This window comes from Mobula hypostoma, chromosome 3 (genome assembly GCF_963921235.1).
Source record: "Mobula hypostoma chromosome 3, sMobHyp1.1, whole genome shotgun sequence".
NCBI lineage: Eukaryota > Metazoa > Chordata > Chondrichthyes > Myliobatiformes > Myliobatidae > Mobula > Mobula hypostoma.
This window is the reverse complement of record NC_086099.1, coordinates 60082281-60099779: the sequence shown is the minus strand read 5'-3', so window position 1 is coordinate 60099779 and position 17499 is coordinate 60082281.

The following is a 17499-nucleotide window of genomic DNA, read 5'->3' as shown; positions in this document are numbered from 1 at the left end:
TTTCAGTATTTCATCTGTAGATTATTGCAACATAAAGCAGCACTGACTCATAAGCAGAGGGAAGATGGTAGATGGTGATCAGGAAGAGGTGTCCTTGATCACATTTGTCATCATGAGATCTCATGGAGTGTGAGGAAAACTTTACGATGGTGACTGGACTGGGAGCAAAGTTGCTTTATCCAGATTTAGAGCCCAGATTGATGGGTTTTTATCACTTTTTCTGTTTTAGTGTAGCAATTATGATAGCAGTAAGAAGCTTGTTTAGTCGGTGTCGAATTGAACCATTGCAATAAATCATGCCCAGTGGGAATATTTTACTGTGTTAGTGTTAGTTTATTCTGAAATAACTACCACTATGTAATTTTAATAATGTGCTGTTTCAAGGGCTACAGGCTTATTCTGTGACTGCAGATGTTATGCTGTTCAAGAAGGTTCTGAGTTTGATCCTTGGATTTATTTACCCATATTGGGGTGTGTTGTGAAAACCCAGTAAAATTGTCAATGTTGAAAATCTGAAATAAATTCAGAAAATATCAGAAAAACTCAGCTATTCAAAGAAACTTGGATTCACTTTCCCGTGTTACCCGATCTGCTGAGTTTTTACAACAATTTCTGTTTTTAGTTAAGGTGGCGTCTTGTTGGTCAGGCTGAGACTGACTCTGTTCCTCTGTGTTGGGCAAAATGCAGGAATGTTCCCTGTCAAGGTTTAATAGTTGACTTTGGAGACGTGTTGAATGTTGAGTAAATCAGGATTATATTAACAACATTAAATCAGTGAGTCAATATTTACTCTGCAGGTGAATGAATGAAAAATCACCACTTGGAGACTACCTGAGGGCAACAACCATTGTTCATTCATCATCCCGAAAAGGAGAAAATGTGGGAAAATAAAGTTCAATATAAATTGGAATTCTGGCTGCTTAGGGAAGTGTTGTGATAGTTCTACCTTTTCAAAGCTTTAGCCAAATGACAGGAAATTAAAGAAAAGCTTACTTAGGCTTTATTGAGGCCCACAGATTTGTGATTTCTCCATTGCGTAAAGAGTGAGTTTAGGGGGTCCTTTTGTATATAATAACCTCCCTGCATATTAATAGTTCTAGACAATTAATCTTTTTGAACTGATATTTATAGACGAATCCTTTTGAAACATGATATCACTACTTTGTTTAAGACAGCCAAGTAAGTTGAACATTTGAATCTATTGCATGAAATCCACAATTGGCTTCTGTGTACTGTGCAGTAAAATGGAAAACAGTTTTTTTGAGTAAGTGCGAATTATTTGCATATTTTTTCCCCAGGAAATGGAAATAACAAGAAACATTATCAATTTAAACATAGACCTTAAAGTTACACAAGCATGCTTCATGCTCATCGTTACAGATATGAATTATTTAATTATATGTTTTCATAGTCATAGTCATAGTCATACTTTATTGATCCCGGGGGAAATTGGTTTTCGTTACAGTTGCACCATAAATAATTAAATAGTAATAAAACCATAAATAGTTAAATAGTAATATGTAAATTATGCCAGGAAGTAAGTCCAGGACCAGCCTATTGGCTCAGGGTGTCTGACCCTCCAAGGGAGGAGTTGTAAAGTTTGATGGCCACAGGCAGGAATGACTTCCTATGACGCTCTGTGTTGCATCTCGGTGGAATGAGTCTCTGGCTGAATGTACCCCTTTGCCCAACCAGTACATTATGTAGTGGATGGGAGACATTGTCCAAGATGGCATGCAACTTGGACAGCATCCTCTTTTCAGACACCACCGTCAGAAAGTCCAGTTCCATCCCCACCACATCATTGGCCTTACGAATGAGTTTGTTGATTCTGTTGGTGTCTTTGGAGCTATTTCTCTGTTTTTTTTCAGTTGGTGCATTGATGTAACCTTTATTTGCATTATGGTAACATGCTTCCCCCTTTGTTTTGCAAGTTAAAATATGACATCTCATTCAAAAATATTTTTATTTGCATACAGAAAGCAACTCTGACGATGAAAAGCACATAATACCATAAGACCATAAGACAGAGGAGCTGAATTAGGCCATTCAGCCTATCAAGTCTTCTCCGCCATTTGAGCATGGCTGATTTATGTTCATAGAATTAGGATGAAAATTTACCTCAGAAAATCATGGATCAACCTCCCCCCACTCACTCTGCTTTCCACAGGGATCACTCCCTCTGTGATTCCCTTGTCCATTCGTCCCTACCCACTAATCTCCCTTTCGGCACTTTCCCCTGCAAGTGGCCTAAGTGCTACACCAGCCCATTCCCCTCCTCCATCACCTCCGTTCAGGGCCCCACACAGTCCTTCCAGGTGAGGCAACACTTCACCTGTGAATCTGCTGGGTTTGTCTATTGTGTCCAGTGCTCCCAATGCAGCCTCCTCTATATTGGTGAGACCCACCATACATTGGGGGACCGCTCCGTCGAGCATGTCCACTCTATCCACCAAAAGCTGAACTTCCTGTGGCCAAACAGTTTAATTACAATTCCAATCCTGTTTCAACATGTTGGTCCATGACCGCCTCTTGTGCCAAGATGAGACCACCCTCAGGGTGGAAGATCATCGCCTTATATTCTGCCTAGGTAACTTCCTCCAACCTGATGGCAAAAATATTGATTTCTCCTGCCAGTAAAAAGAATGTTTCTCTCCCCCTTTCCTCTCTTCTATTCCTCATTCTGAACTCTTTCCCTTTCTCACTTGCCTCTCACCTCCCTCTGACTCCCATCCCCCTTCCCTTTCTCCCATGGTCCATTCGCCACACTATCAGATTCCTTCATCTCCAGCCCTTTACCTTCCTGCCCACCTGGCTTCACCTATCACCTTCTGGCTGTCCTCCTCCCCTGTCCCCACCCCCCAGCTCACCTTTTTTTCTGGCATCTTTCCCCTTCTTTTCTGAAGAAGGGTCCTGAAGAAGGGTCTTGGGCCAAAGTGTCGACTGTTTATTCATCTGCATTGATGCTGCCTAATCTGCTAAATTCATCCAGTAATTTAGTGAGTCAGATATAGTTATTGGCAGAACTGTACTGTGGAACAAAATGCAAACATTTACTGAAGGTACAGACTCTCAACCCCATTCTCCCTGTAACCTTTGATGCCCTTACTATATAATACCCCTCTCTTTCTACTAAACTCCAGAATTACAGGCCCAGAGCCATCAAATATTCTTTCCATGTGAGCAGCAGATGTGATAAAGACTCTACAGAGAGTAAACTCCCATGAGGTGGCCAGGTGAGTTAACTTCCCAGGCCGAGTACTCAGGGAGTGTGCACACCAACGTATGGACATCTTCAACACTTCACTCATCTAGGCTGTTGTCCCCACATGCTTCAAATTAGCCGGCTTCATCCCTGTACTAAAGAACTCTTCACCTTCAGAACCAAATGACTACCGCCCAGTGGCACTGATGCCAATCATTATGAAGTGCTTTGTACGGTTGCCAATGGTACATATTAAAAATTCTATTTCTGCCATATTGGACACTCACCAATACACTTACTGCCAGAAATACTCTACGACAGATGGTCTAGCAGCTGTCAGCAGCCCTGACACACCTAGAATCAAGGGCACTTCTACTGTTTCTTGATTTCGGATTGGCATTCAACACTAAGTAATTACCATCAACAGATCACTTGCAATACCAGAGGAAACAACACACTGGACCATTGCTACACCACCATCAAGAATGCCTACTGTGCTATTCCATGCCCTCACTTCGGGAAGTCTGATCACCTGGCTGTACTTCTACTCCCTGGGTATAGGCAGAGAATGAAGACTGCAGCACCAGCAGTGAGGACCAAGAGGGTTTAGACAAAGGAAGCACAGGAGCACCTACAGGACTGCTTTGAATCGGTGGACTGGAATGTACTCAGGGATTCATCTTTGAATTTGGATGAGTATGCTGCATTTGTTACTGACTTCATTAAAACCTGTGTGGATGAGTGTGTGCCCCCAAAGACTTACTGTACATTCCCAAACCAAAAGCCGTGGATGAACCATGAGGTACATCATCTGCTGAAGGCTAGATCTGTGGCATTCAAGTCTGGCAACCCAGGCCTGTACCAGAAAACCAGGTATGATTTGTGGTGGGCTATTTCACGGGGAAGAGACAATTTTGAATGAGACTGGAGGTGATATCAGATGCACGGCAATTCTGGCAGGGTCTGCAAGACATTACTTCCTACAAAGTGAAACCCAAAAGCATGAATGGAGGTGATGCTTCACTACCAGATGAACTCAACGCCTTCTATGTACATTTTGAAAGGGAGAACACAACTACAGCTGTGAAGATCCCTGCTGCACCTGATGACCCTGTGATCTCTGCTTCAGAGGCCGATGTTAGTCTGTCTTTAAAGAGAGTGAACCCTCGCAAGGCAGAAGGTCTCGATGGATTACCTGGTAAGGCTCTGAAAACCTGTGCCGACAAACTAACCAAGTATTCAAGGACATTTTCAACCTCTCACTGCTACGGGCAGAAGTTCCCACTTACTTCAAAAAGGCAACAATTATACCAGTGCCAAAGAAGAATAATGTGGACTGCCTTAAAGACTATCACCTGGTAGCACTCACATCGACAGTGATGAAATGCTTTGAGAGGTTGGTTATGACTAGACTGAACTCCTGCCTCAGCAAGGACCTGGACCCATTGCAATTTGTCGATTGCCACAATAGGTCAACGGCATATGCAATCTTAATGGCTCTCCACACGGCTTTAGACCACCTAGACAACACAAACACCTACATCAGGATGCTGTTCATTGACTATAGCTCACCATTTAATACCATCATTCCCACAATCCTGATTGAGAAGTTGCAGAACCTGGGCCTCTGTACTTCCTTCTGCAATTGGATCCTTGGCTTTCGAACCCGAAGACCACAATCTGTGCGGATTGGTCATAACATATTCTCCTCGCTGACGATCAACATTGGCGCACCTCAGGGGTGTGTGCTTAGCCCACTGCTCTACTCTCTGTATACACATGACTGTGTGGCTAGGCATAGCTCAAACACCATCGACAAATTTGCTGACGATACAACCACTGTTGGTAGAATCTCAGGTGGTGACGAGAGGGTGTACAGGAGTGAGATATGTCAACTAGTGGAATGGTGCCACAGCAACAACCTGGCACTCAATGTCAGTAAGATGAAAGAGCTGATTGTAGACTTCAGGAAGGGTAAGATGAAGGAGAACATACCAATCCTCATAGGGGGATCAGAAGTGGAGAGAGTGAGTAGCTTCAAGTTCCTGGGTGTAAAGACCTCTGAGGATCTAACCTGGTCCCAACATATCGATGTAGTCATAAAGAAGGCAAGACAGTGGCTATACTTTATTAGGAGTTTGAAGAGATTTGACGTGTCAACAAATACACTCAAAAACTTCTATAGTTGTACTGTGGAGAGCATTCTGACAGGCTGCATCACTGTCTGGTATGGAGGGGCTACTGCACAGGACCGACAGAAGCTGCAGAAAGCTGTAAACCTACTCAGCTCCATCTTGGGCACTAGCCTACAAAGTACCCAGGACATCTTCAGGGAGCGGTGTCTCAGAAAGGCAACACCCAAGGCATGCCCTTTTCTCACTGTTACCATCAGGTAGGAAATACAGAAGCCTGAAGGCACACACTCAGCGATTCAGGAACAGCTTCTTCCTCTCTGCTATCCAATTCCTAAATGGACTTTGAAGTTTTGGACACTATCTCACTTTTTTTAATATATAGTATTTCTGTTTTTGCACATTTTAAAAATCCATTCAATATACAGTACGTAATTGATTTACTTGTTTAATTATTATGTTTTATTTTATTATTTTTGTTATTATTTTTCTGTCTCTGCTAGATTATGTATTGCATTGAACTGCTGCTGCTATGTTAACAAATTTCATGTCACATGCCGGTGATAATAAACCTGATTCTGATTCTATTGTCCCACAGACCTTGATCAACAAACTCCTACTCCTTGATTTAAATACAACATTGTGCAACTAGGTATTGGACTTCCTAACCAACAGACTTCAAATAGTCAAGATAGACAACCACTCCTCCCTCCCCATCACCCACAACGTGGATGAGCCCAGGGCTATGTGAGTGCATGGCCAAACACCCTTGTAATCACATGGTCAAGTTCCCAAATGGCACAACAGTGGTGGGGCTCATCACCAGCAACAATGAGATGGCCTAGAGAGGAGGCCAAAGAGCTCAGGCCTGGTGCCCAGCAAATAACCTCTTCCTCAATGTCAACAAGACAAAGGAGATGGTTATTGACTTCAGGAGAACTTTTACCACTCACACCTCTCTTTACATTGGCGGCACAGCAGTGGAAACTGTGAGCAGTTTCAAACTCCTGGGAGTGCACATCTCCTATAAACTCTCATGGTCCCAGAACACATTTTGCACAATCAGGAAAGCTCACCAATGCCTCTACTTTCTGAGGAGGCTGAAGAAAGCTGGACTCTGCACATCCATACTCACATCGTTCTACAGGTGCGCAGTAGAGAGCATCCTGACAAACTGCATCAGTGCATGGTATGGAGGCTGCACTGTGCCAGATAGGAAGGCTCTACAATGGGAAGTCTAAACTGCCAAACACATCACCAGCACTAGCATACCTGCCAGCAAAGAGATAATGTCTATATAGACAGGTGCCAGAAAAGGGCCAGTAACATCATGAAGGATCCCACGTATGCTGCTCATGGGCAGTTTGTCCCACTCCCATTAGGGAGGAGGCTAAATAGCATTCATGCCAGGGCCACCAGGCTCAGAAACAGTTGCTTTCCTGAAGCAGTAAGACTGATCAATGCCTCCAGCCACTAACCTCTGCTCTGCAAACCCAACCACACCCACTTTGTCATTTTCTGACAGTCACCTTATGTACAAGCACTCCTGTGCCAAGAGTCACTTTGTGAACATCCAGTCAATCTCTGTAAATAAGCTATCCTATGTATTTACATTTATTGTGTTTTTATTATTATTGTGTTCTTTACCTTATTGTGTTTTCTTCATGCTGTGCTGGAGTCAGAGTAACACTTTATTTCGTTCTCCTTTACACTTGTGCACAAGGAATGACATTAAATAATCTTGAATCTTGAATTCTGAGAAATGATGTGTTGACAGAAATTGGTGAGGGCAAAGGGGACTTGTCAAATTTCTTTAGTCTCCTGAGGAAGGCAAAGTACTGGTGAGCTTTCTTGGCTTTTTCACATTTGTATCTTTATGAGAGGAGAATTGCTCTCAGTTTCAAATCTTTCTTGGGTCACATTAAGCAACACTTTTGATTCTGCTTTACAGTCCAAATCAAATGTGGAAGATAATGAGCCAAGATAAAAAGCTAACTATTAATTTCTCCCAACACACATCAAAGTTGCTGGTGAACGCAGCAGGCCAGGCAGCATCTCTAGAAAGAGGTACAGTCGACGTTTCAGGCTGAGACCCTTCGTCAGGACTAACTGAAGGAAAAGCTAGTAAAAGATTTGAAAGTGGGAGGGGGAGGGCGAGATCGAAAATGATAGGAGAAGACAGGAGGGGGAGGGATGGAGCCAAGAGCTGGACAGGTGATTGGCAAAAGGAAGATGAGAGGATCATGGGACAGGAGGCCCACGGAGAAGGAAAAGGGGGAGGGGGGAACCCAGAGGATGGGCAAGGGGTATAGTCAGAGGGACAGAGGGAGAAAAAGGAGAGTGAGAGAAAGAATGTATGTATATAAATAAACAACGGATGGGGTACGAGGGGGAAGTGGAGCATTAGCGGAAGTTAGAGAAGTCAATGTTCATGCCATCAGGTTGGAGGCTACCCAGATGGAATATAAAGTGTTGTTCCTCCAACCTGAGTGTGGCTTCATCTTTACAGTAGAGGAGGCCGTGCATAGACATGTCAGAATGGGAATGGGATGTGGAATTAAAATGTGTGGCCACTGGGAGATCCTGCTTTCTCTGGCGGACAGAGCGTAGGTGTTCAGCAAAATGGTCTCCCAGTCTGTTTAATTTCTCCCGCCTTCCAATGCATGAAAATATATTTGCTACTTCTTGCTTTCTGCTGGCTAGTTGTTACTTTTGTAAATGTAATATTTTCTTTTTCTATGGACAAAGATAAAAGGACTCCAAAAACAAAAGGCTGAAAGGGAAATTAATTTGAAATGCAAAATAATATTACTTTTGAATACTGGCTTACTTAACGTTCAACTTGAAATGATGGCGTCATAATTTTGGCTAGAGTTATGATTTAAGGAATAAAGGACTTAAGTAAGTAGATATAGTGAATTTGTGCACTTTTGGTACAGAGATCGATGTACCTTCATGATGTTCCTTTTATTAAAATTACTGAATGGAAATATGTCCCTGAGTCAGAATCGGATCTGTTATCACTGACTTAGGTAATAAAGTAGTTCATGGATTCATGCCTCATTCAATAATCTGATGGCAGCGGGGAAGAAATTGTTTCTGAATCACTGATTGTAGGTCTTCGACTCCAGTACCTCCTCCTTAATGGAAGTAATGAGAAGAGGACATGTCCCAGATAGATGCTATTTTCTTAAGGCACCGTCCTTTGAAGATACTCCAGCAGTGAGGAGCGTTGTGCTCGTGATAGAGCTGACCGATTCTGCCGCCCTCTGCAGCCTCTTGTGATCCTGTGCATTGGATCATCTGTACCAATTTGTGATGCAAATAGTGAGAAATTTGAAAGCGTTTTTGATGCTATTCCAAATTTCCTCAAAATGCTAAGGAAGCAGAACTTCTTTGCATGCTTCTTTATGACTGCCCAGAATTGATCCTTTGAGAAGTCGAAGCCCAGGAACGTGAAAATGCTCACTTGTTCCACCACCGACACCTCAATGAAGACTGGTGTGAGTTCTTCTGACTTCCCATTTCTGAAATCACAATCATGTCATTGATCCTGCTGGTGATGAGTGCGAGCTTGATGTTATGCCACTTAACCAGCTGATCTTTCTCACTCCTGTACACCTCCTCTTTACCCTCTGAGATTCTATCAACAACAGTAGTGCCATTGATGATCGTACAGATGACATTTGAGCTGAGCTTAGCCACGTAGTCATGAATGTAGAGAGAACAGAGTAGTGGGTTGAGGTGCGTTGGTGTTCATTGTCAATGATGAGGAGATGATGTTACTGATCTGCACTGACTGTGGTCTCTTGATGAGGAAATCAAGGATCCAGCTTCAGGGGGAGGTATTCAAACCCAAGTTTGAATGCTTGTTGATTAGTACTGTGGGGATGACAACGAGCTGAAATCTATAACATCAATAAACAGCACCCTCTTATGTTTTACAGATATATAGGTGTGATGAGAGATTTAGGCGAGGATTATTAGGACCCAAGTGCTGGAGCATCCAAGACTGGAATCTGGACACGGTACGGGACTGAAATGAGGACAGGGTTCTAATCTAGATACTAGACAAGAATCCAAAGTAGAGCTGACAAATGAGTACCAAGCCTCATTTCAGGTGCTCTCTAAATATTAAAATCTTGGCTCCAAAACATGGCCGTCAATTAGCAGGTGTGGGGGGGGGGGTGGGGGGAAGCGAGCCTGAATCTCTAAAGGGGCCGTGCCAGCTTTCCATATTCCAGACAGTCAGCACATCTAAGCTCCAGAGGCCGGCGCAGTTTGGTGCTTATTGTAACAGGACCCCTCCCCTACGGCCCACTCCTGATGGTCCTGGCTGCCAATGATAGTACAATGATGGTAGTCATTGATGAGAGCTGGATCCAAGATGTCCCCTTTCGGAATCCAGCCCTGTTCCTCGCATCCAAATCCTTCCCAGACCACGAGGAACTGCAGAATACCCTGAACAGTTTGTGAATCCAGAATTCGTTTTGTGGTGAAGACTTGTTCCCCATCAGCAAACCTGGGTGGTTCCAGGGCTGATGGTGGTGGGGATAAAGGACTGGTACTTACAGGTTTTAATTTGGAAATATGGGAAGTGGGATTGATCTTCAGGGTCTCGGGGAGCTGCACCATGTAAGCCACTGGGAGAACATTGAAAGGTCCAATGAACTTGGCTGCCAGTTTCCTAGACTCCACGCAGAGAGGCAAGTCCTGAGTAGACAGCCAGACCTGTTGCCCAGGCTGCAAAGCTGGCCTTCATTTCAGCCTTCTGCACAGAGACCAACAAAATTTCCCTTGCCCTAGTCCATATTTTCTTTCCAGTGTCGTACAGCAGGAACCCTAACCTTGGCCTCCTGTTCAGAAAAGAGTGGTGGAGAATAACCGAATTGGCATTCGAATGGGACATCCCATGCACAGAATGCAGTAAAGTGTTGTGGGCGATCTCTGCCCACATCAATTGGCTGCACCACTCGTCTGTTTTATTCTGAGGCAGGCAACTCCATATACTGGTTCACCCGCTCCATCTGGCCATTGGACAGCTGGTGAAACCCAGAAGAACGACTCACTGTGGCCTTGATCAGCATACAGAACGCCCTCCAAAACATGACCTGAATTGAGGACCACAATCCGATACAACGTCCACTGGAAATCTGTCGATCCTGAAGACGTGGTGCAGGACCATTTCGGCCGTTTCCATTGCTGATGGTAATTTGCCCAATGCAATGAATTTATAGGCTTCTGGGAAGCAATCTATAATTACCATGATGCCAGTCTTCCCCTTGGAAGGTGGAAGATCCGTGACAAAATCCACGGAGATGTGCGCCCATGGTTTGTCCGGAACAAGTAGAGGGAGAAAGAGCCATTGAAATTGGATGAGGGGCTCCATGTTACAGGCACACACCTTGAATGTCCACACATATTGTCAGACTTCTTTAGCCTTTCTAAGCCATCAGTATCTTCTCTCAATAAACTGAGGTCCCTGGCAACCCTTGGGTTTGTGGTCATTCTAGATGTGTGTCTCCATTGAAGTACCTTAGACTTGATAGAACTTGGGATGAACTGATGACTCAGAGGAAAGTTCTTGGGAATCTTTCCTTGCGCCTGGGTCTTGTGAACAATTGCGTCGATTCCCCGATGAGTGGGTGCTATCATCTTGGCTTGGGGGAAAATGGTGGTAGGCTGTGCCTCTCAGGTTCATTGAACTGACGAGTCAAAGCATTTGTTTTTGGATTCTTTGATGCCAGTCAATAAATCAGAACAAAATTGAACCGGTTAAAGAGAAGAAACCACCTGGCCTGTCTGGAATTCAGTTTTTTGGTCTCCTGAAAATAAGCCAGGTTTTTGAGGTCTGTCCAGATGATAAAGGGGTTCTTGCACCCTCAAGCATGTGACGCCATTCCACCAATGCTAACTTGCCCGCGAGCAGCTCTCTATTTCTGAAGTCGGAGTTCACCTCTGGCAGGGATACCCGGAGAAGAACACACACGGGTTCAGCTTATTGTCTGAAGGTGTCCGTTGTGACAACACCGCATACACTCTGACGTCCGAAGCATTCACCTCCACGGTGAAGGGACGGTCCAGGATAGGTGAAACCAAAATGGGAGCTGACATGACCCACTGTCTGAGCTCTGCAAAAGCAGCCTCTGCTTTGGTAGTCCAAAGTAAAGGGCCTATAGATCTTTTAGTTAGTGCTGTCAATGGAGCCACCACTGAGCTGAAGTTCCTGATGAACTTTTGGTAAAAGTTGGCAAATCCCAGGAATAGTTGGGCTTGCTTCACATTGGATGGTTGTAGTGAATTTCTTACTGTCTGTGTCTTAGTAGGGTCCATCTTGAGTTTGCCATTAGGGATGCTAAAACCCAAAAATGAAACGGTGATTACATGGTATTCAGATTTTCAGCTTGACATAAAGTCCATGATCTAGAAGCCTCTATAAGATATCGCTAACATAAGCAATGTGCTCCTCTATGGTCTTCAAGAAAATTAGGATGTCATCCAAACAAACAAAGGCATATTTATGGAGAGCATCCTGGAACACATCATTTATAAAGGCCTGGAAAACTGTTGGTTTTTTCACAAGGCCGAAGAGCATAAACCGGTACTCATAATGCCCTGTCGGTGTGTTGAATGCAGTCCTCCACTTCTCACCCTCCTTTATGCAGACCAGCTTGTATGCACTCTGCAAGACTAGCCTCAAGAATACTCTTCCCCCTGGAGATCTCAAAGGCAGTGTTCCTGAGTGGAAGGGGGTAACAATTCTTGGGTATTGTGCGATTCAGCCCTCTATAATCAATGCGTGGCCACAGGCTCCCATCATTTATCTGTACAAAGAAGAAGCCTGAGCCAGCTGGTTAGGCGGAGGGCCAAGTGAATCCCATGGCAGAAGCCTCCTTTATGCACTCCTCCATAGCTCTTCTCTCCAAGCCTGAGAGTGCGTATAATCAATGCTGTGAAGGCCAAGTACAAGGGAGCAGATCTATTGCAGAGTTGTAGAGTTGGTGTGATGGAAGAGTTGAGGCTTTACCCTTGTTGAAGACCTCTTCCAACTTCTTGTAGATGGAGGGGATTTCAACCAGCTTGGGTATTGCAACTATCCCCGAACATCCCTCCGAGGATGACTGCTGAGGCTCCTTTGGTAGACCTCAGAGTCTCCTCCAAAGGTTCACTAGATGAAGCAGAGTCCAACTCCTCATCTGCATCATCAGATGACAATGAGGTGTGACAAATAGTTTTTGCCCTCCTGAGACTAGGCTCTTAGATGAGCCCTGGCATCTGGTTCCCTTAGGCTTGGCTGCTAGGGTACCAGAATTTTTGGGCACCTCCTTGTTGGGCTTCTTGGCTTGCTCTTGCTGAAACCTCTAGATTCTCTCTCTCTCTCGTTCCAGCACACCCCTGACTAGACAGGGTCAGGCATTGCACAGTCCTGTTGACTGGAGCTGACTTGTCTGCCCTTGGAAGCAGGACTGGGTCTTCTGAAAGTTTCAGGTTACCCTGAGCAAAAGTTCACCTCCTTGTCAGCTACTGGTCTCGGCTACATGTGCTGGCTCAACTCCGGCAGAGGGATGTTGACCTGATGGGCTGTTCACAACTCCATGAAATTAATGGTGTGGAAATATGTCTGTAATTCTAAAGTCTTTATGAATTTGTAACTTCTGTGAAATGTAATGCGACAAAATGGAACTTATGAAATTCCAGGGTGCTTTGTTGGTTTGGATAGGAGGCCCACAATTCTGTGTATGTTTTATGATAAGAAGCTGTATGTGTGGTCTATGACAGGAAAATGTGTTTTGACAACAGAGGTAAACAAGACCCAGCTTCTAAAGAACAAGTGTCAGAACAAGATAACAGAGGAATGTTATGGAATGGAGCAAGCTAATCACTGTTATCTATAAACTGTTTAAAAGGACTTCGTTTGAGACGTAAAATCAAAACTATTTTCCACACACTTGTCTTGAGATAGAACTACCCTTGCAAGTAAAATAATAAATGCACTATAATGTGATCCACTCTGAACTTGTTGTAGTTTGTATCTGAATATTAGAAGACATGATAGAATTTCAAGGTTCCACTGAGATTCATTTGTCTAAGTGCAAAAGGACAGAACTGCCTTGGGGAAACTCCTTAGGAGTAGCAATCACTGAATGAAATGCAAGTTTCTTTCACTTCTGTGAATTTTTTACTCTTGCAGTTAGACTTCAGTTTTCTCTGGCTTTCGCCCTGTACACTGTGATCTTGGTCTTGAGTGGATACGTTTCTCTCATAATGATTCCAATGAATTTGGCATGCCGACAGGAACTTTGAGTAAGAAAAGAAGTGACCACTTTAGGTCGGCTTTACATCAGGGATATGTGAAAGAGGTGTGCACAAATGAATTTGGTGGTTTTGGTGTCGGGGACATTCTGTAGATCGACCTAGCATAGCGGATCTAAGATGTCCACAAACATATGGAATAGTTTTAACATTCTCTACCCTGTTTTGGAGGGATATTTCTAAGGATATCAGAATATATGTGCCTGCGACGATTCTAGAGAGTTGTTCCAAGTAATTAGTTACCAGAAAGCAATACACAGCCTCGGTGATAAACAAGGGAAAGGGATTGATTATTATATGCTTGCATCTGAATATACACTCTGCTTTGCCAGAAGCACGGCAACATGCTAGAGGGATAAGTGAGGAACTGAAGATTGCGATATTGACTGTTGTGGGTATTAATAGAAGGGCCCAGGTAGATGCACTATCTAAATGTTACCAGGGGGAAGGAGAACGCCCCACTCTGTTTGTGGATGGTGTTCCGAGGGTTGTAGGATCAACATTAGATTGAGATCTTTTAGAGCCAGAACCCACAAATATATGGTTAAGAACATTAGTGCCTCATAGTACCAAAACATCTAGAAAGATGGTTGAACAGTTTCATCCCAGTGACGCTCTATGTATTGAGGCATGGGTACTTGGGGAAAAGATTAGAGCACGAGAGAAAGAAGTGCGAGAGTTAGATTGTAACATCAGGAATACTTCAGAGGCAGCTAAAGTGCTTTCCCTTTGAGAAAATACACGGGATGTTGTGTGGGGAAATGCAGATCAGGGGAGAAGCCAGCAGAGATTTTGTAGAAAAAAAGTAACACAGCCTGGAGTGTGCCTTCACCCAATCAGGGAAGCTGTTATTGGGGGCAGTACAGTGCACAAATCTACTGTTTCAGCTGAGATAATGTGGGCCATTAAAGAACACAGAACATAGAAATCTATGGCACATTACAGGTCCTTCGGCCCACAATGTTACGCCGATCATGTAACCTACTCTCTAAACTGCCTAGAATTTCCCTCGTGTATAGCCCTCTATTTTTCTAAGCTCCATGTACCTACCTAAGAGGCTCTTAAAAGATTCTATTGTATCTGCTTCCACCACCGCCGCCAGCAGTGCATTCCACGCACCCACAATTCTCTGTGTGAAAAACTTACGCCCGACATCCTGTCTGCATCTATTTCCAAGCACCTTAAAACTATGCCTCCTTGTGTTAGCCATTTCAGCCCCGGGAAAAAGCCTCTGGCTATCCACACAATCAGTGCCTCTCATCATCTTATACACCTCTATCCGGTCACCTCTCATCCTCTGTTGCTCCAAGGAGAAAAGGCCAAGTTCACTCAACCAAGAAAAGGCCAAGTTCACTCAACCAATTATGACTGGAACTGTACAGCAAACAGCTCATTTAGTCTGTGTCCTAACATAAATCAGAAGGGTCAGAACATGTTGGAATTTTAATTAATGTGGGAATTTCATGCCTTAACCTTGCTGAATGTTGTTTACTTGTAAATAATGAATAACTTCCATAATTTCTTTGTTTTAGAGTCTTAGAGTAACACAATTCCTCAAAGTTGTCGAATTGTAACTGGATATTGTAGTATTTGTTTTAACCTTAGGATCAAGAGACTTTCTGAAACATTTTAAAGTGTGAATGATTTGCATGTTTCAAGTGTGTGAAGTGTGGCCCCACTGTGAGCTCATTTGAGAGAGTGTGTGTGTGTTTGCTGTTTCTAAGATGCCATGTCGTTATCTGGCACGATGTGTTTATGTGTTGGGGACCCCCACCCAGCAGTTTTTTTCTCTCTACTTTGGTTCTTTGAAAAATGTGTGAAAGCTTTCATTGTGGGTATTAACTGTCTATTTTGCTTTGCAGTTACTTACAAGGATGGATTTTTTCGTTTTGGCTTGTCTATGTTTTTTGGTTTGTATTTCTTTTTTCTATTGAATTGATTTTAGAGAAACTCAGATTCCACACTGGCCAGTGTAATCTGGGTTGAGGTGGAAACTTGTGCATCTGTACTCCAGATATGAGATGCCCACATTTTTAAGGGAAATGGACAGTTGGGGGAAAATGCTTATTGGTAGATAATTAAATTCAGAATTTGAAATGAACGATTTTGGAAAGATTAGAATATTTTCAAGAGCAATTCTGAAAGTTACTTAACTAATAAGATTGCTTTCTTTTATAGAACATAAAAGATGTTGCCCAAGACCTTTAACATATTGATTTCAAGTCTGCAATTCCTTTGAAAATAGTTGCGATGCAATCACTGTTCTGTCATATAAACTGAAAATGGAAGAATGTAAGGAGTTTCCCCAGGGGATCTACTCTTCTGCAGTATGTGGATGACCTCTTGTTGACCTCCCCAAGCAAGGAATCTTGTGAGCAGGATTGCCTCTACCTTTTACATAAACTAGCTAAGAAAGGTCATAAAGTATCAAAAAGAGAAGATACAGTTTGTACAAGCAGACAACAGGAATTCTGCAGATGCTGGAAATTCAAGCAACATACATCAAAGTTGCTGGTGAACGCAGCAGGCCAGGCAGCATCTGTAGGAAGAGGCGCAGTCGACGTTTCAGGCCGAGACCCTTCGTCAGGACTAACTGAAGGAAGAGTGAGTAAGGGATTTGAAAGCTGGAGGGGGAGGGGGAGATGCAAAATGATAGGAGAAGACAGGAGGGGGAGGGATGGAGCCGAGAGCTGGACAGGTGATAGGCAGAAGGGGATACGAGAGGATCATGGGACAGGAGGTCCGGGAAGAAAGACGGGGGGGGTGACCCAGAGGATGGGCAAGAGGTATATTCAGAGGGACAGAGGGAGAAAAAGGAGAGTGAGAGAAAGAATGTGTGCATTAAAAAGAGTAACAGATGGGGTACGAGGGGGAGGTGGGGCCTAGCGGAAGTTAGAGAAGTCAATGTTCATGCCATCAGGTTGGAGGCTACCCATACGGAATATAAGGTGTTGTTCCTCCAACCTGAGTGTGGCTTCATCTTTACAGTAGAGGAGGCCGTGGATAGACATGTCAGAATGGGAATGGGATGTGGAATTAAAATGTGTGGCCACTGGGAGATCCTGCTTTCTCTGGCAGACAGAGCGTAGATGTTCAGCAAAGCGGTCTCCCAGTCTGCGTCGGGTCTCACCAATATATAAAAGGCCACATCGGGAGCACCGGACGCAGTATATCACCCCAGTCGACTCACAGGTGAAGTGATGCCTCACCTGGAAGGACTGTTTGGGGCCCTGAATGGTGGTAAGGGAGGAAGTGTAAGGGCATGTGTAGCACTTGTTCTGCTTACACGGATAAGTGCCAGGAGGGAGATCAGTGGGGAGGGATGGGGGGGACGAATGGACAAGGGAGTTGTGTAGGGAGCGATCCCTGCGGAATGCAGAGAGAGGGGGGGAGGGAAAGATATGCTTAGTGGTGGGATCCCGTTGGAGGTGGCGGAAGTTACGGAGAATAATATGTTGGACCCGGAGGCTGGTGGGGTGGTAGGTGAGGACCAAGCGGAAATTATTTATCTGGGACATACCCTATTGCAGGATACAAGGGCATTGATTAAGACTCAGATTAAAGGAATAGCTAAAGCCACACAACTAAAAACTCATAGGTAAATGAAGCATTTCCTGGGGATGTCTGGGTATTGTAGTCAGTGGATTTTAGATTATGCCACTATTGTTAGGCCTCTCCAGAAAATATCTCTTCCCAGTCAACCAGATCTGTTATTACCCAGAAGCTGAGGAAGCATTCAAACATATAAAAGAGGCAATGACATCCACCTCAGCTTTGGGCCTCCCAAATCATAGTAAGGAGTTTCAGTTTTTTGTTCACCATGAATCGTTTTCATCAGATCATTTTGAC